Source organism: Perca flavescens, chromosome 19 (genome assembly GCF_004354835.1).
Source record: "Perca flavescens isolate YP-PL-M2 chromosome 19, PFLA_1.0, whole genome shotgun sequence".
Lineage (NCBI taxonomy): Eukaryota > Metazoa > Chordata > Actinopteri > Perciformes > Percidae > Perca > Perca flavescens.
In genome coordinates this window covers 9118385-9141389 of record NC_041349.1, presented here as the reverse complement: position 1 = coordinate 9141389, position 23005 = coordinate 9118385, and the positions used below count along the sequence as shown (strand labels likewise).

The 23005-nt window shown below is 40.3% G+C and overlaps 1 pseudogene; it reads right to left on the bottom strand.

Annotated features, from left to right (window-relative positions):
- Positions 1-4440: 4440 nt before the first annotated feature.
- On the bottom strand, positions 4441-22742 carry LOC114545915 (protein phosphatase methylesterase 1-like; annotated as a pseudogene).
- Between the last annotated feature and the right edge of the window lie 263 nt (positions 22743-23005).

Genomic DNA, 23005 nt, shown 5'->3' with positions numbered 1-23005 from the left:
CACCAACTTATTACCAATAGTTTTACACATATTTTTGGACTTAATGGTCAATAAATCTAATTTATAGGAGATTTTATACCTAATTTTGAAATGACGAACGAATCTGACTAATATTAGAGGAAAATACAGTATGTTAGTGGAGAATCACAGACGTGTGGATGTCAAAGATGAAAAAAATGCTATAAAATGTAATACCCACAATTCAATGAAAGTAGAGTACTTGCAATTGTACTTCATTTTTTGAGTAATTTGGTTAAAACGAAACCCATATTTCTGATACAGAAGTTTTGAGAACGAGGACGACATGAGGGTTAAAGATTATTTTTTGGGGGCCTTTTTAGGCCTTTATTTCCACAGGACAGATGAAGACATGAAAAAAGAGAGAGATGCAGCAAAGGGCCGCAGGTTGGAGTCGAACCCGCGGCTGCTGCGTCGAAGAGTAAACTTCTACACGTGTGCGCTCGCTCCACCAACCAAGCCAACCCTGCCACGAAGATCTCCAATTTCTTTCGTGTATTTAAAGTACCTCGGTAAGTTTTTGAAGATGGCACAAAATCTTTCTATGTTCCACGGTGGTTTATCGTTGCTAATGCTAACTATGTTAACTATGCATTGTTTATTTTTTTCTAATAAACAAAATGTGAAACACATCACTTCCTGAAGAAACTTTGTGAAGAAAACAAATCAAAGACGCATACAAACAAAAACACCTGACGAATCACCGTGTATTTAATACTGAACAACAAACGCATTTATCTAACTTTAATGACACTGTTGGGGAGCGCTACTGCTACATGCTGTATGTAAACAATGGTAACATCCAAGAATGTCTTAAAGGTCCCATTACATGGTGCCCTTTGGATGCTTCTATATAGACCTTAGTGGTCCCCTAATACTGTATCTGAAGTCTCTTTTATATAGACCTTAGTGGTCCCCTAATACTGTATCTGAAGTCTCTTTTATATAGGCCTTAGTGGTCCCCTAATACTGTATCTGAAGTCTCTTTTATATAGACCTTAGTGGTCCCCTAATACTGTATCTGAAGTCTCTTTTATATAGACCTTAGTGGTCCCCTAATACTGTATCTGAAGTATCTTTTATATAGACCTTAGTGGTCCCCTAATACTGTAGCTAAAGTCTCTTTTATATAGACCTTAGTGGTCCCCTAATACTGTATCTGAAGTCTCTTTCCCGAAATTCAGCCTTGGTGCAGAATTACAGCCACTAGAGCCAGTCCCACAATGAGCTTTCCTTAGGATGGGCCATTTCTGTGTCTGTAGCTATTGAGGAGGAGAGAGGGGGGGACAAGATGGAGGGTGGGAGTGTGGCCTTGACCAACTACCACTTTGCTCGTTTGAAAGCCATGATGTCTCTCTCTCATGGGTGGGCCAAATTCTCTGGGCGGGCAAAGCAGAGAAAGGGGAGGTAATCTTGCTCCTTATGACCTCATAAGGAGAAGATTCCTGATTGGTCCATCTGATCTTTCATTTTCTCAAAGGCAGAGCAGGATACCCAGGGCTCGGTTTACACCTATCACCATTTCTAGCCATTGGGGGACCATAGGCAGGCTGGGGGAACTCATATTAATGTTAAAAAACCTCATAAAGTGACATTTTCATGCCATGGGTCCTTTAACACAGAGAAATAGAGAGAAAAAAAAAATCATTTTCATCATCCTCAATTAGTAGTAACAAAACAAACTAGCTAGAGGAAGCAGCAGTGAACATACTGTTAGCCCAGGCTCTACCGTTAACGTTACGTGAGCATGTTTCACTCCCTGTGTTAATGGCCACACAACGAAAACCTTTCATTCATTCTCCTACAAGTCATTTGTAAATGTACATACTCTATCTTCATATTATCTTTGAGCGGTTAGATTTTATTTTATTATTGCTGTCTGTCGAAGTTGTACCTGAGTTTTAGCGTCACTTTTGTTCACCAACTGCCTTTTGTGAAGAAAATAAGATGAAAGACCGCTAACAAGTCACATGTAAGTATTTTATCTAATGCCATAAAGCTTAAACTATTCAAATGTCATTTTTTACGTAACGTTAGCAAGATCATTGCTAATTTTCAGCAGAAAGCTAGTTAGCAGTTACTGTTAGCTTAATTGGTAACGTTAGTTAGTTAGTTAGTTAGTTAGTTGCTAGCTTATGAATTCCGCACAGTCACAAAGTCAAGTTTAAAACTGGTAGAAAATCACGTATTTAAATTAATAAAATAAAATAATGTGATGTAGGTCATTATACTAATTTAAATGCCAGCTAGCTAGTTAGCAGATAGGCTAGTAATACTATTCTCTTAATAGCACAGCCAGACAGTCCAGCTTAAATATCTGGTAGAAAAACTAGACTTGCTAGCAAAACTGTTTGGCCTGAATGACGACGCCTGTTTGTCTTGAAGTTGTAATGGTTTCGTAGACTCGGTTCAGCAGGAGGGTGGGCCGGCTCTGATTGGGAAACACCTGGATGGAAAATGTGAGTGTGGAGACTCGGAGACAATAAAACACATCTTGATTCAGTGCAAGAACTACATAGGGCCTAATTTTCAGTGAAAATAAAATTCTTAGAAATGTGGGAACATAGAGCTGTGAGAACATTGGGCTGTGGGACCATAGGGCCCTGTATGGAGGCTAATTACCGTAAGCAAGAAAGGATAACAAGATATTGACTTAATGTGTCAACATTTTAATTCATATTTTTGGCTTTTTATTTACTTAGTCAAAGTTTACTATCACATAATTTTGAACTTGTAAGTCATAGTTTTATTGACTGGTGTGTCGTGATTTTGACTTACTACCATAGAATTGTTACTCTGCATATCACAAGTTAGTAACGTTGGTACACTAAGTATCTCATGGTTTGGACTGAGTATCTCAATTTAACCTTTTGACTATTTCTTATGTTTTGTCATCCATAACATTTAATGGCTTTTTAAAAGTCTTTTCTGGGGATTAGGCTCAGGGAAGATGTGGGCTACCAGCCAATCGCATTTGGTACATTGTAGTGAAGGGAATATTCACAAGGCTCAAAGGCCTAAGTATCTGACTCCAGTTACTCTAATCACACTAATTCCCACGCATCTGTTGATGAGACTTATGACGCCAGAACTCAAAGAGCAAATCTGAGACAATAGATTCAAATCAAGCCAAGTTTACTAAGTCCAGCAGTTAAGTTTACAAAACATATGTGGGTTCACAAATGACACTAAGTTTCCCTAGCTTCAGACACGAGTGTACGGAGCTCAGGTCAGCAAAGACTCACACATCAGGGTTTGGGGCCTGTTTGTGGTATAACTGTAACTTCCTCTCCTTCTTCTCGTAACCTTTAAAAATGCACTTTTATGCCGTATGAAGCCTACACTGTTTTCATGCTTTAAACTTAATCTTCTGTGCATCAAGAGTTCACCCGGAGTACCTTTAACCACTTTCTCAATTTGACTACACACAGCTCTTTTGCAACTAGCACATCCACACATACTATAAAATATATTATATTATAATATTCCTACAATAGTCAACAACATGCATTTGGGATTTGTTCAGCGCAGAGAGAGAAAGTCAAAGCAAATGTAGGCCTACTTCTGGTTTTCTGTAATGCAGCACTTTTTTTTTGGACTTGACTCAGTATTAATTGGAACAGAACAGAAACTACACAACAACAGGCAATCACAAATGGTTCATAGCTACTGTTGGATTTACAGTCAAGCTTTCAAGGTTTAAACTAGAGCAACCCGTTCTCACTCCCAACTTGTAAAATACTGACAATTGGTCTGTGGCTCTCAGCGCCAGATACAGACGCAAAAATCACCCTTTGGCGTCTGTATGTAAATGCAGAGTGACAATGTATGGGCAGAGCAGCAGCGGTAACTAGTAGTAGAGGTGTACGATTCAGAAAATGTCACGATTCAATTCTGATTTTTAGGCTCACGATTCAATTCAGATTTTTAGGCTCACGATTCAAAAACGATTCTTGATTTAAAAAAACGATTCACAGTATGTAAATGTAGTTACTTTTCCCGTGTGTGTGTGTGTGTGTATGTGTGTATGTATGTGTATATATATATGTATATATATATATATATAAATCTGTCTTATACATCCCTTAGTACATTCATGTGGATCTTGTATTTAGTATATTTTATTGTCCATATTCATGTGGATTTGTTTGCTATTTTAACATCCTGTTATGATGTATGTGTGTGTTGTGTGTGATGTCTTTAAGCTACTGGGACCTTGAATTTCCCCTTGGGGATCAATGCAGTATCTATCATGTGATTGCAGTAGATATACAATCAATATCAATTGATTTTTGGAATTCTATGAATCGATTTTGAATCGGTAGAGCTTGAATCACGATTTGAATACAAATAGATTTTTTTGCATACCCCTAACGAGTAGTATGAAAGACCGAACGTACATTTCATAACCCCACCCACGACCTTTTCCTAAACCTAACTGTCCCATTGTTGTGCGGGACGTCAGTTAAACGTACGCCCCGACCCAGAGAATCAAATAGTGATGCCATTAGTCCCGACAGAGCGCGTCTAAATATTACTCAAAAAGAGACTTTTTGCGTCAATAAAAAACACCAAAGGCACCTGACGAAGCGTCGCTTTTTGACGCAATGGGAGTGAGAACGTGTTGACTAGAGACGTCGGCCGCATCTGATAAAAGAAGGAGGATGAAGAATAAAAAACAGAGGTCTGTAAAGGTCTCTGAATCTTGGAGCTCCTCTTTTGCTGGTCTGACAGAAAACCTGAGAAAGAGAGAAAGTGTTTTAAAAGTGAGAACCTGCAGTATTCTATCAAAACAAACATTAAGGCCTGAAGTAGTTACCAAGTTTGTTTTTAAATGGCTGATTTTGTAGTGATGTAAACTTGTAGTTGGTCAGAAAGTTCATATTTTGTCTGCAAATCATGTCCCTGAAACACAGATTTTTTTCTGCTTTGAGTACTTTTACGTTTGATATTTTAAGTAGGCTTAATTTTCCTAATAATACCGTTGTACTTCTTCATAAAGTAAAGATACAGCTGCGAAGATTAATCAATTAGTTGTCAGGCTTTACTCTTTTCTCTGCCCCTGTAAAGTTTAGGTGCAGCAGCCCGAGCCAAATAGATGTAAATAAAAGACTTTTTTCAGATCTAATGTCTGTAGTTGGACTTCTTCAGCTTTACGTTTTGTCTTTAAGCTTTTTGACTGTAATTCATTTATTTTCTGCTCTAATTTTTCTAACGTTTTAGACACAGATGTGGTGATGATAACAGTGGAAAGTGATGTGTAAAAGACACGCAAAACTACCACAAAGGGACGTAAAAAAAAAAGGGGAAACACTGGTAGTCAACTATTGAGTTAATCTTAAATACATCAACTATTTTGATAATGGGTTTAAGTCATTTTTTATGAAAAACAGTAGAACTTCTCTGCTTCCAGCTTGTTAAAATGTGAGTATTTTCTAGTTTATTTTTCTCCTCTGACAGTGAACTGAATATATTTTGAGTTGTGGACAAAACGACAACACTGATCCAGATTTTTCACAATTTTCTGACATTTTATAAACCAAACAACTAAACTATTCCAGAAAACAATCAACAGATTAATCAACAATGAAAATAATCGTTAGTTGTAGCCTTGAGTAAAGGATCTGAATACTATCAGTACTACAGCAAAGCTGTCAAACAGGTGTAGGTGTTTTAAACAACGTCTTACCTGCAGATCTCATCGTGTGAAAGAGTTGGCGCTGGAGAGAGAATGGAAAACATTTTTCTTAGTTTCAGGCATATTTTTTTGTAAAATACACAAGTAAATCAGTGCTTTCTTAGTCTCCCTCCCCAGACCTTCTTCCACAGAGCTGTGGAGGAGGGTCTTGCTATTATTATTATTATTATCATTATTATTATTATAACTAATTCTATTTTCTTTCTATTTCTTATACTTTACGGATATTGTTTGTTCTCCTATGTCTACTTAATGTGCATTTGTGTTATTTTTCTCTTGAGCTGCTGTAGCACAGGAATTTCCCCAGAGTGGGATTAATAAAGTTTATCTTATCTTAGTGCACACAAATGTTTTGGATGGGAGAAAAACGTGCACTGGTTTATTGCCATTTTAAACCCTGCAGAGATCTGAGGAGCAGTTAACCATAGTCCTCAGAAATCCACCCGGAGGTTAGAACACCAACACAAAGGAAGAGGAAGGGGACGGACATCTGGGGGAATCTCCAGCGGCACCGGAGCGATCCCAGAAGATTAACATCGTGGATATAAACTAGTAGTCTCGCGAGACCATCCTGATCTGGCGAGCTCCAGTTTTCCACTCGTAGATCAGTCTGGCATCTTGAGATAGAGAAAATTTGGAGCCGTTGGCCAAACAAACCAACCAATCAGCGCTGGTTTTGAGGCGGGTTTAGGTGGAGATGGTGGAGAAGCGACTGTTCGGTCTAAACAACGCGGCAGCTTCCACGGATGAGATGAGCGTAGCTATCGCAGCAAGTTTTATCCAAATTAGAAAGTATTCCATCATTGAAAGAAGAGCAAAAAAAATGGCACTGGAGGCTTTTCTCGGAGGAAAAGATGTTTTTTGTTCTTCTCCCGACTGGTTTCGGCAAGAGATTGATCTGATTGGTTGATTTGGCCCGTCCATCACCAACACGGATGGTTCATCCAATCAGCTAACCAGGATTTCCGCCCCTTCCCAAAAGTTCTCCAACGGAAAGTTCCCAGACGGATATGCCGAGCAAATGCGAAGAAATCCATCTGGCGGAGTCAGGTTAATAGACTAGTGCTTTCTGGATGCGAAAAGGAAAGAGCTACTGCAGACTGAATCTTTTTACCTCCTGGTTTCTCTTCTGGCTTCAGCAAACTTATGTCTCAACAGGAAGGAGGCCACAGCTTCAGCCACCTACACAAACAAAACAACATATTAATATATCAGTTCAGGCAGCAGCAATCTAAGAGATTAAACCATGGCCCATAAAACAGAAAGTAAAAATCCTGCAGTTCAAAATCGTACTTGAGTAAAAGTGCTAAAGTATCAGCATGAAAATAACCTTAAAGTACCAAAAAGTTAAATTAATTTTCAGACCTTTTTTTTTCAGGGGTGCACCGATACAATATTAAGATCTGATATCGGCTCTGATATTAACAAAATAGCTGGATCGGGGATCGGAAAAATTAACAGATCCACCAGCCGATCCAGTTTTTATTATTTTTTTCCTCCATCCATCCATCGCACATCCAACGTCATTGGTCAGACGTTGGATGTGCTGTGCATGCTGGAAGAGTTGAGTTAATCGTTTAACAACATGGAGCGAGCCAAAGAGTCGGCTGTGTGGAGATAGTTCACATTTGCCACGTCAACTAGTTCGTCGGCTGTTTGCAATGTCTGCAAAGTAAATGTTCGAGGGGTGGTGATACTACTGCAAAGTACAATACTAGATTTGAATGCACTATTGTTAATAACATAAATAAGAATTCAATGCATTACATCTATGTTATTTTGTCTTAGTTAAGAAACTAATGTTTAGTTAGTAAAGTCTGGTGCCTTTAGTCTCTTCCACATGGTGGAAGGAAGGTATAAGGTGGAAGGTATACACTTTATGATTAATTCAAGAACGGTATCGCATCGGTATCGGGTATCAACAGATACACAAAGCCCAGGCATCGGTATCAGGACTGAAAAAGTCGGATCGGTGCATCCCTACTTTTTTGTGCTAGGCTACATAACGATGAACGTTAGTTGACGTTGGCTTCTCTGTGTTGCCAGATCTGGCGAGAGAGTTTGTTCCTGAGACAGAAACAAGTCATGGGCATGACTGCATGGATTGGAAAAAGCTACAAAAATCTCGAAAGATTTGTGGAAAAAAAAAAAAAAATGTCAAAAGGCGACAATGAAATGTCGGAAAAAGCGCTAAAAAAACTTTCAAAAAAATTGTCAAAAAAACTAAAACAAATTGTCAAAAAAAGCGAAAAAAAGGACAAAACGTTGAAATAAATTGTCCAACACAAGAAATTAAGTTAAAAAATCAAAACAATTATCAATTTTTTTTTGAAGAAGAAGAAGAAGGTGACAAAACAGCAACAAAATAAGCAATGATTATAATTTTAATGTTTAACTTTAATGTTGCAGCTGGTAAAGATGGAGACCATTTTAACTGCTTTACTGCTGGGTAGATTAATCTATAATAATCAGGGCCAGACAGAATCTGCAACAAATTAAAACAAATAAAAATAAAACTCATAATGTTAACACACATCCACCCCTAACAAAAAAATAAACAGTCCGCTACATTTCGCAGTTTTTAATTATGGATCGTCGCTGAAAACTGTAAAAAGAAATCAATAGATTCCATTTGTCTGATAACAATGCATCATAATGTGTAAGTTGATCTGCATAATAACTAAGTTATCTTTTAAATGATAATTATTATAAATAGGGATGTAACGATGAAGCGTGAATGAGTTTAAAATTGGATTATAAATGTGTAAAGATTACAACTGGGGGGATGAAAAATGGATCGCGATGCATTTTTTTTAACATACAGTGTAACCTACTTTAGATTTTACTTCACTACGTCTTCTTAGTTTATGTATTTGAAAGTGTTGTTTTGTATTAATTTAGTGATACAACATCTGTTGTTTTGCACAGTTTTATATATATATATATATATATATATATATATATATCAGCGCTGCAAACCCTTGGTGTTCTCTCAATGAGCTTCATGAGGTAGTCACCTGAAATGGTTTTACCTTCACAGGTGTGCTTTGTCAGGGTTAATTAGTGGAATTTTTTCCCTTATTAATAAAAAAGCAAAGGATGGCTACTTTGAATAGTCTAAAATATAAGATATGTTTTCAGTTATTTCACACTTTTTTGTTAAGTACATAATTCCATATGTGTTCATTCATAGTTTTGATGCCTTCAGTGAGAATCTACAATGTAAATAGTCATGAAAATAAAAAGGAAACACATTGAATGAGAAGGTGTGTCCAAACTTTTGGCCTGTTCTGTATGTTGTTACATATCATTTGTCTGCAGGTCATTCTGTTATAACAATCCTGAGAAAATCGTATCGTCCACTTAAAATCGTGAATGAAATCGGTAGTTGAGTGTATCGTTAAATCCCTAATGATAAATGTAGTGTGGTAAAAAAGCACAATATTACCCTCTGAGATGTAGTGGAGTACGAATATGGAAATACTCTATAAGTATAGTACAAGTATCTTTAGGATTTTATTTAGTTACATTCCACCAGTGACAATGACCAGTAAACTGTTTCCTTACTTTGTCTGGTTTGTTTTCTTGCACCGCGTGTCCACAGGGTGGCAGCACCTGCATCATGAATTTACCTGGAGACAAACAGGGAGACAGGTAAACACACACACACACACACACACACACACACACACACACACACACACACACACACACACACACACACACATACTGTGAACTGTCTCTCACATATCTTTGACACTATACACACTCCTGTGCTGTCACTTCCAGCGTGGTTGTTGACTGACAGGAGCAGCTGTCTCTGGAGAGGAGCTGCCGCCTCAAGGTGTGTGTATCTGTGTGTACACACCTGCGTGCGCGTGCGTGCGCGTGCGTGTGTGTGTGTGTGTGTGTGTGTGTGTGTGTGTGTGTGTGTGTGTGTGAGTGTGTGTGTGTCCTGAGAGACGTCTCTGCACCCTTCACCTTTTCCCTCACAGTTAGTGAAGAAGCACAGCGTGAAAAGAATGCCAAGTATTCCTAATGTCAGTGTTTCTCTACATGTGGCATTTTGTTTTTCAAAGACTACATTTCCCATCAGCCCTTCTAACTTCTCCAACCAATTGGAGCCGATAGATTTCTGTCTTCTGGTGCCAGAAAGTCTTTTAGATGTGTTTTTTATACCGAGGATTAGTGGTGGAAGAAGTATTTAGATCCTTTACATCAGTAAAACATCACACACTGAAAATATATGTTCAAACTCAAAAAGGTAACTTTGGGTTTTTTCAACCTATTTTCCTATGTTTTTGTGTCTAAGTGACTGATGGGAACAACAATCTCTGACATGGGTCCAGTATTAAGCGAGATCGCTGCTGTCAGCAGCGGCGAATTCACCCATTTACATGTGAAAATAAGTTTTTTTTGGCTGTATACACACTAAAAGTATTGTTTATTTATATGGAGTCTGGTGGATTTAGTGATAGCGATCTCGGAGCTGTTTCTGGTTAAACAAAAAGGATCTTACTCTTTAATAGAAAGGTCTATCTCTATAGGGATCCTTTCCATAATGTTAGTCAGACACTTAGAAGAATAATTTGTCCATATTTTATGCGATGGGAGTGAGAACGTGTTGGTCGAGTCAGCGTCTCACCTTGCATCTGGCCGATAGTCAGATCTCTGTCCAGCCGGTCAATTCCTGGAAACAGAAACTGAAATGTTAAAAATAAGGACTGCTTATTGTTGATATAAAAAGTATTTTCAAGGTGATATTTTACGCCAGCTCCATACAGTAGCGTAGTACTTTTTGTCCAAACACACGTGTATAAATGTTATCTTGAGAAAAGCTCTTTACCGATATGATCTGTAGATGTTTGTAATGTTTTTGTTAATCATTTATTTCTCCACATGATTTATGTACGCGAGACCGGAAGATGTCTGTTCAGGGTTCAACGTTAAGTATTTTTTTTTCACTTGTCCGGTCGGGGCAAGGTTGCCCAAAGTCCATTTTTCAGGCCCATATACAAATAGTTTTTGTGTGAAAAAAACGTTAAAAGAAAAAATGTTGAAAGCTTCGAAAAGAAAAGTTAAAAAAACTTCAAAAATAGGGGGGAAAAAACATAGAAAAAATATGTCAAAAGGGTTGAAAAAAGTGTCAACCCGTCAAGAAATGTAAACAAAAACGTCAAAATATTGAACAAAAGTCAAGGAAAAATTACGAAAAAAAAAAAGTCAAGCATCATCATTTAATTAAAGCAACACTAGAGAACTTTTTGTACCTTTAAAATAATGTTTCCAAAATCATTTCAGTGGTTAATCAACTCATAACAGGGTGAACGGCACTCTCTACCGGCTATAACGGCACAATGCAAGTTTGCCAGATCGGGAAGACCTAATGGGACAATTCAGCTTCCAACCTGTAGGGGGACCGAAGTGGGAAATGTTCACTAGTGTTGCTTTAAATCATTCAACAAGCATTCTCCGACGGCGGCAAGAGAACGATGATGTTATTTATGATACAATGACGCCCCCAACGGGCAACTGAGTTGTTATATTTACTCGCCCAAAGTGGCGTTTTACTTGCCCCGGGCCATCTGGCGACCCTTAAAGGTGCTGTAGGTAGGATAGTGAAGATCCAGGACTTAGCAAAAAAAAACTGAACATCGACAACTTCTCAGTCCCTCCCCCCTCTTTCTGCTAAAGCCCAAAACGGTCTCCTAAGCCCCTCCCCCCACAAGGGAGAATGAATGCGTGTGCATGAGCAGTGATTGACACGCAGTTAGACACCCCCCCTTGGCCCTGATTGGTGCATCTGAACAGGGAACGGTGGATTTTTGGAAATCGCACTACAGGCTGTAGGTGGTGCCAGAGGAGCCTGACCTGCTTCATGTAGTTCTACTGGAACATAGGGTCAGTTTCAGCAAATATGAGAGAAAGTTAGTTTTATAAGTCTTACCTACTGTATCTTTAACGTTAAACCCTGCTGTGTCTTTGCAGAAATAAAATAAAAGCTAACTAAACTAACTATAGAGGTTTTGAAATACCTACCGGCCAATAGCAGGAGTTTGGGCAGGTTGCAAGCCAGGAAGAGGTTGGAGGTTCCTCTAAACCATCCGTCCCAATACTTCTCTGACTTTGACAGGTCGATACGCCACATGTACACACTCTTAAACATAGATACACACCGTGGTTCATTAATGATCTTTGTAATAAAACCAGCAATAGGACAACAACAACAAAATATGAAGACATTTGTGTGCATTTGAGATACAGGAAATGAAATAATTGGAACAAATCAAGTTATACTGTCTGCCTGTATTAGGTTTATAGACTGTAAATAATGCTGCTTTGAGGCCTTGAGTTTGGCAATTTGGCTGGCATCTTGGTTTTTTGAATGTGACAATGTTTGACGAGAGAGGGTGGAGCTGGAGAGGATGACATGACAGGATGATAGTCTTAAAGGTGCTGTGGGTAGGATTGTGAAGATCCAGGACTTAGCAAAAAAATGTGAAAATCAACAACTTCTCAGTGACTTCCCCCCTTTCTGCTAAAGCCCAAAACGGTCTCCTAAGCCCCTCCCCCCACAAGGGAGAATGAATGCGTGTGCATGAGCAGTGATTGACACGTAGTAAGACACCCCCCTTTGGCCCTGATTGGTGCATCTGAACAGGGAGCGGTGGATTTTTGCAAATAACACTACAGGCTGTAGGTGGTGCCAGAGGAGCCTGCTTCATGTAGTTCTACTGGAACATAGGGTCAGTTTCAGCAAATATGACTGAAAGTTTGTTAATTTTCAAAAAGTTACGCACTAAAGCTTTAATCTCCACAGTGCCGTGGTTATGAATGAATTGCATATGTTTTACGTTGCATTTTAGTTTGTTGCATTTTTAATTTGAATTACTTATTGTATTACTTTACCATCAGTTGTTCCTCGCTGTTGTTTTTGCCTTCGCTGAGGCTCACCTCTGAGGCGGCATTTTCTTTATCGTTGACGTATTTCTGATCGTAGAACTCTTCGTTGCTCTCGACGACCACGTCAGTCACCGGGCTGGCCACCTCCACCTCACATCTAATAAAACCAGAAGTGAGAGGAGAGAGGAAATGATACAAAGCAAGTCTGGGTGAGTTTAGTTTGCCAAAGTCAAGTTTGCTTCTGATGTAATAATCTGTTATATACAGTACAGGCCAAAAGTTTGGACACACCTTCTCATTCAATGCGTTTCCTTTTTATTTTCATGACTATTTACATTGTAGATTCTCACTGAAGGCATCAAAACTATGAATGAACACTTATGGAATTATGTACTTAACAAAAAAGTGTGAAATAACTGAAAACATGTCTTATATTTTAGATTCTTCAAAGTAGCCACCCTTTGCTTTTTTTGGTAACTCTGCAAACCCTTGGTGTTCTCTCAATGAGCTTCATGAGGTAGTCACCTGAAATGGTTTTACCTTCACAGGTGTGCTTTGTCAGGGTTAATTAGTGGAATATTTCCCTTATTAATAAAAAAAAAAAAAAGCAAAGGGTGGCTACTTTGAAGAATCTAAAATATAAGACATGTTTTCAATTATTTCACACTTTTTTGTTAAGTACATAATTCCATATGTGTTCATTCATAGTTTTGATGCCTTCAGTGAGAATCTACAATGTAAATAGTCATGAAAATAAGAAGGAAACGCATTGAATGAGAAGGTGTGTCCAAACTTTTGGCCTGTACAGTATATAACAGATTATTACATGTTGATAATCTGTTTCCCATCTTTACATCTAAGAATACAGAACCTAATGTGTGACATAAAATACCGTAAACTCTCAAATTTGTGTGTGCCGCGGGCCGCTGTGGACTTGTGTCAGTCCCGCAAGCGATTTCAGGAGAGTGGCTGTGTGTGTCCAACAATGCACAGAACATCAACACCGGTACAAGCCTACAGCTGTCCACGGACACACAGAGTGCGGAGAGTGTGTCAGAGCCTCCCGGACGGGTGAACTGAGACTCCGTTTCCTGCTTGCAACGGTTAATGATCGGTTAACATTTAATTTCATTGTGCTTTCTTTTCAAAGGCTGGCTACCAAAACAATCTAGCCTGGTTGACACCAGACCCTTCTCAGTTGTAACTGAGAGTGGGTCTGGGGAAGGTTCATTCACGGCCCATTTCCAAAGGGGCCGTCACCAATGGACACCGCTCAAATGCCTCTGGGTGCATTTGGACAGACCTAAAACCAATCAGACCAACAATCCGGGCGACGCTGCGCTTCAGTGGCCGTCATGTTGAATGTAAACAAAAAGCTGCTTCCCGTATCTTCATCGTGTAAAGCCCGGCTCAACGGTTGTGATTGGTGCCTCGATTTGGAAAAATTGGAAATGGGCTTGAATGGGCAGCAAATCTCAAATTTGCCGGAAGTTCGTCAGGGCTTACCCAGGCTACCAACAATCAACTTACTAGCTAATTAATTAGTCTGAGGTAAACGCTAGCTATCAGTAAACAGAAGTGACGTGGTGGCTGGCATTCCGGTGTGCGCGTGCCAGTGTTTGTGTTTCGACCCGCTCCCGCAAAGCTCCGACATGCATACAGCAGAGCAAAGAAGAAAGTAGCTGCAGCTTCACCAAAGTGAAAACATCTGAGATTTACTCACCAAACGGAAAATTGACCTGCATTAGGTGACTGGTGAGTGTTTATTTCAGACTCTGTTCATCCACCCATGTATTTTTTTCTCCCTCCCATGGCTTGTATTTGAGACCTGGCTTTCATTTGAGACCAAATACGATACAGTTTCAACAAAAAATTTAACCAATCAGAGCCAGCCTACCTTTTGATCTGACCAACCATTGAGACTCGGGCAGCTTCCAGGTTCCTAATTTGCCCGCTCTTGACGCTGAAAGGATAAAGAAAAAGACTTGTTGGTGGTCCAGTTTGGAGCTGAGCTTTGTGAGTTGAGCCAGTGGTTGAAGGCTCTGTAGTCTCACATTGCCAGCTCTATCTCCACAGCGCTGTGGGGTAAGGTCTGGCTACAACACTGATGCGTTCTGGAATAAGAGAAAAAAAAAAAAAAACTCTCCGGACGCAGCGAAATCGGGCAGGAGCTTGTTTCGGTGGAAATGTTGACACAATACAGTAACGTGAGCTATTTAAATTAGCTGATACATGGTTAAACCTCCTTGGCTCTTACCAGTGTATCTCTGTGTGTACTTCGTCCACAGCAATCCCACCAATCGGTCCCAAAACCTCCCAGTTAGACAGGAAATGCCCTGAAAATATTCTTTGTAAATCTTTACAATCATTCCCTGAAAGAACCAAGCAGGCCTGCCTCGTTGCACCATCCACATTTACACAGTGTGTAGCTTGATGGCTCAAAGTTTGAAGAGTACAGAGTTTGAGAATGGCAACACACAGAGCGTAAACTTTTGCAGGGTGCAAATGTTCCCCTAAAACAAGTTCCTTAACGAGACTATTTTGCAGAGCCACCATTGCTGTGTCCGGAGCTTAGCGCCGCCCAGGACGATTGTGATTGGTTTAAAGAAATGCAAACTACCCAGTGTTCCCCCCGCCCCCTATCCCAGAATGCATCTGTGGTGTAGCCAGACCATACTCCACAGTGCTGTGGAGATAGAGCTTTCAGACTACATTGGGCCTTAAATGCTCACCTCCACTCTATAGCGTGGTCCATGGACTTGAAGGACTTTGGTCTTCCCTTCAAGAAGTTCTGTATGCTGTGGAGTGCCTCCGTTGCACTGCCTTCAGGAGAAAAAAGAAGACCAGTAAAGTAGATATTTGTAAACATAAAAAGATGGCAATTAAAAAAACCAATGAAAACCCGTTCTCACCTTCCACGACGTCTATAGCCACCAGGCCCACAGTGGTCGGTAGCAGCATGTTGCTGGCTGTATGCACTGCGATCGCCCCGCCAACGCCGTGGCCAACCAGGACGATGGGGGGAGGAGCTTCACCGTAGCAGACTCCAATCACATTGGCTATATCGCTGAGAAGGGCGGAGCAAACAGTGGTAGAAGCAGATAGTCACTCAAGAACTTTCCTCTTTAGTTTGCAGGGCGAAGAGCTTAACAGTGACCGCCCACCTTAAACGGCTTTGGTTCCGGCAGTCATTTTCCCCGTTCACTATCTCCGTTTATGTATTATTAAATACTGATATACAGAGTTTTAAGCCTGGAACAAAGCCCACCAACTACAAGATAAATCTGGCCCATGAAAACATTTGATTTGGCGCAAAAGGACATTTTAAAAAACGCAAAGAAGTCAAAGGTATAAGACTTCGTACAGAAACTATCATAGATTTCAGTGCTAGCGGCTAGTGGCTTTCGTGTGTTTGCGGTAAGCTTTTCCATGGTAACAGCGACCTCCTCCAATCAGAGACATTGCTGTTATGATTAGAATTATAGGTAGTGTAATATCCATGAAATTGTGAATATAACGTGTTTTTCTTAAAACAAGGTTAATATCATGGTGCCATGTCATTTCTCCGATGCTCCATTATCTCCATTGACCTCTCAATAACTCGAAAAATTCCCTTGGGTCCTACAGCCCACTAGTCCGACGTACACCAGCGATATTACGAATCCCACTATGGCCACCCCAAGACCCGCCCTTCAATAGTATTCGTTTTCCAGGCGTCCATGCTCACGCAAGGTAACGTAACCCCATTGGTTCAGGTCCTATCCCCTGACCAATCGGCTAACCTAACCAATTGATTGCTGCTTCGTAGGGCGGGTCTTGGCGTGGCCGTAGTGGGAAGCGAAAACTTTCACTTCACAACCTCGGAGCTCGTAGTCAGTCTGCCTCGGATGGTTTTTACTCGGAGCGTATCGACCATAATGTCTGAACTTCTTATTCTGATCATCTAAATCCTTATAGAGAATATAAATGGGAATTTTATTTTCGAAACCACACTGTTGAGCTTGATTGTTGTTAATTTGAGGTACAAGGATTCATGGAAGCTGGAAGTTTGTGTTTGTGTTTTGCGTGCTGTTACCTGGACATGGTTTGAGTTGAGAAGTCGTCTGATTGGCGGACCAGGGTATCACCTTAAAAGAGATTAAAAAAAAAGAAAAAATCCTCATAATGACGGGACTCAAAGTGCTCTACACTTAAACCAGTCATGGAGACTGATAAAGGGCCCTATTTTAAAGATCTAAGCGTACGGTGTGAAGCGCCTGGTTTAGGGCGTGTCCAAATCCAACTTTGCTAGTTTGATGGCGGAAAAAAGGGTCTGTGCGCCGGGCGCATGGTTCAAAAGGGTTGTACTTAGTGTCTTCATTAATCAGAGGTGTGTTTTGGGCGTAACGTGCAATCAACCAATCAGAGATCATCTCCTATACCCTTTAAAAGCCAGGCGCGTTTGGCCCTCGGAGCATTGCTGTTATGATGGAGGATTTGCACCGTACTATTTTTATTTTTAATCTTCTGCATGTGTGTGTGCTGCAGTCTGTGTGTGTGTGTGTGTGTGTGTGTGTGTGTGTGTGTGTGTGTGTGTGTGTGTGTGTGTGTGTGTGTGTGTAACAAGCATAGTGTGCGCGCACTGTGCACGAGTCAATAGGCGCATTTTACTTATTTGCTGTTAAAATAACAATGAAATGCTGCGCTATTGACTTTGGACCAGGTTTTTTGTCTCAAAATAGCAATATGCCCAGAATGCACCTGAACACACTTCCCTGTAAGACCAGCATGCCCATGGGCGCATACATGGGTGCATGTGCATTTTTTATTTTAACAACGCGGGCGCTGGAAGGGAAATTGACAACTGCTTCGGTCTTAAACTAGCAAAGATACTTGAGTCTGGCTTTGCGCTACATGCAAGATAGGACCCAAAATGTAAGGCATCAAAACTATAAATGAACACATGTGGAATTATGTACTTAACAAAAAAGTGTGAAATAACTGAAAACATGTCTTATATTTTAGATTCTTCAAAGTAGCCACCCTTTGCTTTTTTTATTAATAAGGGAAAAAATTCCACTAATTAACCCTGACAAAGCACACCTGTGAATTGAAAACCATTTCAGGTGACTACCTCATGAAGCTCATTGAGAGAACACCAAGGGTTTGCAGAGTTACCAAAAAAAGCAGGTAGACCTTCCTCATCTATTTTGTGGCAGAGAAGCTTGGTCCACGGTAAGCTTGTTTTGCGACAGTAATAGTCTTCAGTGACACATAAACACAGTGCGCTGTAAATAGTTATATGGATAAAACAAAGCTTCAATGCAAAGAATTTGCATCTATGATTTTTATTTATCCAGTTTCTCAAGGAATAGTTTCAGACAGAGTCAAAAAAACAAGAATGCGAGTCTATTTTACTAATCACTGCTGTCGTCCAAATGGACTAATCCAATTGAGACCCACTGACACCAACACAACTTCAACAAAATCAACTTCTTTGCATGTATGTTGTTGCATCTATATTTCCCCCAAAGTTGTCTAAATGACCAAAAACATGGGGTCTTTCACACCTGCCTCATTTACTTTGGTTGAATCGCACTAGAGTTGGCTTTCCCCCTTTGGTGCGGTTCATTTGGGCAGCTGTGAATGCATCAGTCGCTCTCGGATGCACTCCAAAAGCGAACAAAACATGCGCAATGTCTGATTATTTATGTGAAATGAGCTGGTTTGACCACGGAGATGGAGGGAAATACTGTATGCACTAGTCCACAACACAGGACCTACTTCCTGTGTTTACTTTCTTGCTCCCGCCCCCCCAGACACTTCTGACCAATAAGGAGAGTGAATGTTCTTGCGTAAGCTTGGATTTTTCTCCATGTGAAACAAAACCAATCCGAAGGGTACATCGCTCTAAGTTTCTTAACTCATGAATTGATTCAGACCACAGCGAACAAACTAGCCTGGTCCTACCAGACTCTGGTACATTTCATTTGTACAGAGAGTCTGGCCACTCTCCATTGACACGTGTTAACTTCCTTGAAGTTTAAAACTATTGGATCTGCCCAGAGCCACTCTAACCAATTGCTAACGTTTGGTTGTGTCGGCGGCTTAGCATCGCTAGCGTTAGTCTTAGCCAACTCCTTTACCACTAACGGAGCGAGCTGGAAAATCAATCTTTTCCTGAACCCCGTGGGTAGGAGGGGCCACAACATCATGGCCACCAACACAGCTCAGCAAAGATTGTTCTTGCTCAGGCTTTAACTTCTGGATATTCGGCAGTGTTGCCACAACGCACCAAATGGCTTCGCTCGCATCTTTCTCCGCTCGCCATTACGCAACTACAACTCAAACTAGCACACAACCTCAACGTCATCGTTCTGAGCCACTCCCTCTGTTCGCTGATTGGACCGGTAAAGATTTTGGCTAGAGAAAACCCAAGAATAATACCGCAAACCCAGACGGAGGACTGAAGGAAAATGAAAATTGAGTGGAAGTAGGTAAGAGGGCAGAGCACCAGGCTAGTTGTGGTATAATGAGACTAAGGAAAAGCCAGGCTGCAAACAAACTATGGGTGTTAAAAAAACTCCCTAAAATTCTTTACCGTGACCCCTCAGGTCCATGGCGAGTACCCTGCAGGTCACTCTGCTGGCGATGGCTGTCTGCAACACAGAAAAAACACACAGACATCAGGACGTAGCCGCCATCGATCGATCAATCGGTCGGTCAGCTGGCTGACTGACTGGATACTCACGGTGAAGACGGCCCAGGACAGAGCCGAGTGTCCTCCACCGTGGAGCAGAACCAGCAGGGGTCCGTCGTTTCCCGCTTTATAAATCCTGAAGACGTCTCCGCTGTCGGCCGGCCCCACGCTCACGTCCTCCATCTGGTCAAAATATTCCCGCCAGGACACTGGCGAGTAGTCCAGCTTACAGCCGACCTCACTGGTCGACATGTAGACAGAAACACACACCGTATACATTTAGCAAGAATACACATTCTACTAACCCAGTTCCAGTTCGTAGGAGAGCTTAATAACATTATCTTTTTCCAGTTTATATTAGGGCTGCCAATCGATTAACACTTGTGTTGTCTTTCTGTCGGCCATGAACTTGTTGTCCTTCCAGGTAAAAATTGAAATGTAACTTTTTGTGGCGCTTTTTCAGACGTTTTGATGCTTTTTTAAAAGTCATAGTCAATAAACCTAATTTATATGACATTAAACCAATTTTTTTAGTATAAAAAATAAGCAGAAATTATAAATTATTTTGAATAATAGTTAAGATCAGAGGATGTTGATTCAATCACAGTTTATATCAAAGTTTAGTCAGCAGAGAATATAAGAATTTGTAGGCGTAATTTACGAAGGCGGATGGGGGGGGGTTACGACCCGCCCAATAATCACAATGGGCCAGTGAAACTCCCCCACCCCAAATATCTTACCATATTGATAAGTGAAAAATATATAAACTGCTTTAAAACATGATGATGATGGGGTTGGCTTTCTCGATTAAATTTTTTTCTTTGGAAGAGTCCAAGTGGGAGAGTTTGACCAATCAGAGGCGGTGCTTTCAGGGCCCATGAAATAAAGTCAATCATTTTTCCAGAAAGAAACCCATATTTCTGATGGAAACAAACTTTGACATGAGGGTTAAAATGAATCTACTGTAATTGAATGGTGATTAATCTCACGATGGTCCATAGTTAACTCGCAATTAATCTCCCATTTTTCTATCTTTTCTAAATGTCCTTTGAAAGTAAAAGTACTATTACTTTGATCGTGGGTTACGGTTATAAAATGTAAGTTTCAGTGACACGTGGGACAAGAACGGGACACGAACCCCCGGTCTCCTCGGGGGGAAAGTCCTGCGTTGTTTGACCCGTTCAACACCCGAAACCAGCCTCCTCAGGCCTCCTGCACCACTGGCTGCGTGGCGTGAGCGTGGCGTTCCTGTTGCGTGGATTTTTCTGTGTCTTTACACAACAGAAACGTGTCTGAGGCAGCGCTGCTGCTGCTGCTGCTAGCCTTGTCTGGACACATGTATGTTTCCCATAAACATAAATATATACTGATCTGATTACAGCAAAGACAACATCGGCAGTATTGACGACAAAATAGGCTCCAGAATATTTCCTTCTGTATTAACAGGTGCAATATTAGAAAATCGATAATTATTTATTATTATTTTTTAAATTACATTTTAATATCTGCATTTATGTCAAAACCTAGAGACTTTCAAACATCAACGTGTCATTTATTAAAATGTATTCATGTCAAAATGACATATAAACATCTTTTTGTGTTCTATTTTGCCTGGAAACGCTTCCAACACGCTCGCATGAAAAATAGGCATCGCTCCTATTTCTAGCATGCGCGCGTTTTCGTGAGAGGTGCGTGTCACGTAGGCAGCGTGCAAGCTCCAACCTGTTAACATGGGAGCCGAAAAAATAACGGACATCTTTTATACTACTCTCCACCGTTCCACCATCTTTTTGACCCTAGGAATGTCTAAAAAAAAGATTGTTACCCAGGGGGCGGAGTGGTCGTGCGGGGGGGTATAGGGGTTAATCAGTTTGGCGAGGTATGAGGGTACAAAGCCATTCAAGATTTGCAGGTAAAAAGGAAGATTTTAAAATCTGCTCTTGCCTGTATGGGTAGCCAGTGGAGTGAGGTTAAGACAGGAGTTATGTGGTCATATCTCCTGGCCCTTGTCGGTACCCAGGCTGCTGCTGCATCAGCCTCAGAAATTCTGACATCGTCCTTCCTTGTGAGTGCAGTTACTCTGAATTAAGGCCATTTAATTTAATATCTTTCACTACTCTATTTTCAAAAAGAAATTCCTGCACACATTTCTCACTTCTGCATTTGGTTTATCGGTTGACATTTCGGTCCCAGGGAACAAGACGCTCGGCTCGGCCCGAAACGTTGACCAATAAACCAAATGCAGAAGTGAGAAGTGAATTTTATTTTGAAAATGGATCTTCGAGGGTTTTAGTTCTCTGCACCACAAATGAGACCGAGCGAGTGGTGCATGTGTTGCTTGTCTGTTCATCCTGTTGTCCGTATAGGCGGAATTTACACATGAATTTGGGACATTTTTTAATGTTTAATGTTTTTTTTGGACTATTTTTTTTCAAGGTTTTTGTTTTCTGAAGGTTTATTTTTCAAAGTTGTTTTTGCTTCTTTATTGAGTTTTAGTCTATATTTTCCAATTTCTTTTGTGTGTTTTTGTCCCCTTTTTTTTGACATTTTTTCCGACATCTGTTGCTTTTTGCTGGGTTTTTTTCAAATGTTTTTCCGAAGTTTTTGACGCTCCTTTCAGCGTTTTTGTCTCTTTTTTTATCTCTTTTTTCTGTTTTTCTCCTTTTTTTCTGGACAATTTTTAACAAATTTTTGTTGAAGTTTATGAGATTTTCCCTATTGTATTTCAAAACATTTTTTTTTCTCATTTTTTAATGTTTTGTTGCTTTTTTCAAATAAGGTTTTTGTTGATTTTTTTTTCAAAATCTTTTCTGGTTTTGGTCACCTTTTCTAGAGGTTTATTTTTCAAAGTTTTTGTTGCTTCTTTCTGAGTTTTTGTTGCCTTTTTTCAGTTTTTTCCCATAGTATTTTAGCCCTTTTTTTAAAAACTTTTTTTTAATCATTTTTCCAGTTTTTTTTTTCTTCAATTGTTTTAATGTTTTAATGTTTTGTTGCTTTTTTCATGTTTTTTATTTTTTCTTTACGTTTTTGTCGCATTTCTAGAGGTTTATTCTTCTGAGTTTTTGTTGCCTTTTTTGATGTTTTATTACATTGTATTTTAGCCCTTTTTTAAAACATTTGTTTCCTCTTTTTTTCCAGTTTGTTTTCTATATATTCTATATTCTATAATATTTTTTTGTCGTTTTTCTCGATACATGCAGATATGTCCTGGGACCTCTCTAGACAGTTGGAGATCTCGCCCCCATGTTGAACCCAGAGCTGTTGTCACTAATCTGCCTGAACGTGAGACCACAACCGGAAAGTCTCTCCGGTTGTTTTGAAGCGGTGACTTACTGCTCGGTGTCAAAGCTCTCCTCCCACATGCTGCCTCTCAGCAGGAAGCCGTCCCTACGTCAGCTGCTTATCTTCAAACTGTCTCGCAGGTTTTTCTTTAAAATATTACACTACGCAACTTTCCTGTCCGCTGTGCCGCGCGTCCATCCAGCAAATAACAGACCCGACTGCTGGTCTGAGCACAAACACACTGTGTGACACTACGGTGTCAGCTGTTGTTGGCAGGTGTCCGATTGGCTGAAGAGACAAAAAAGACGAGACTCTTTCATCCCTGAATGCGTCTGTCGGGCTGCAGTTACTATAGAAACATGTTGGGAGGATTACTGAAGGGTGGGATGTGGATGGTACTTTTAGTCAAGAAAGATAGAAAACAA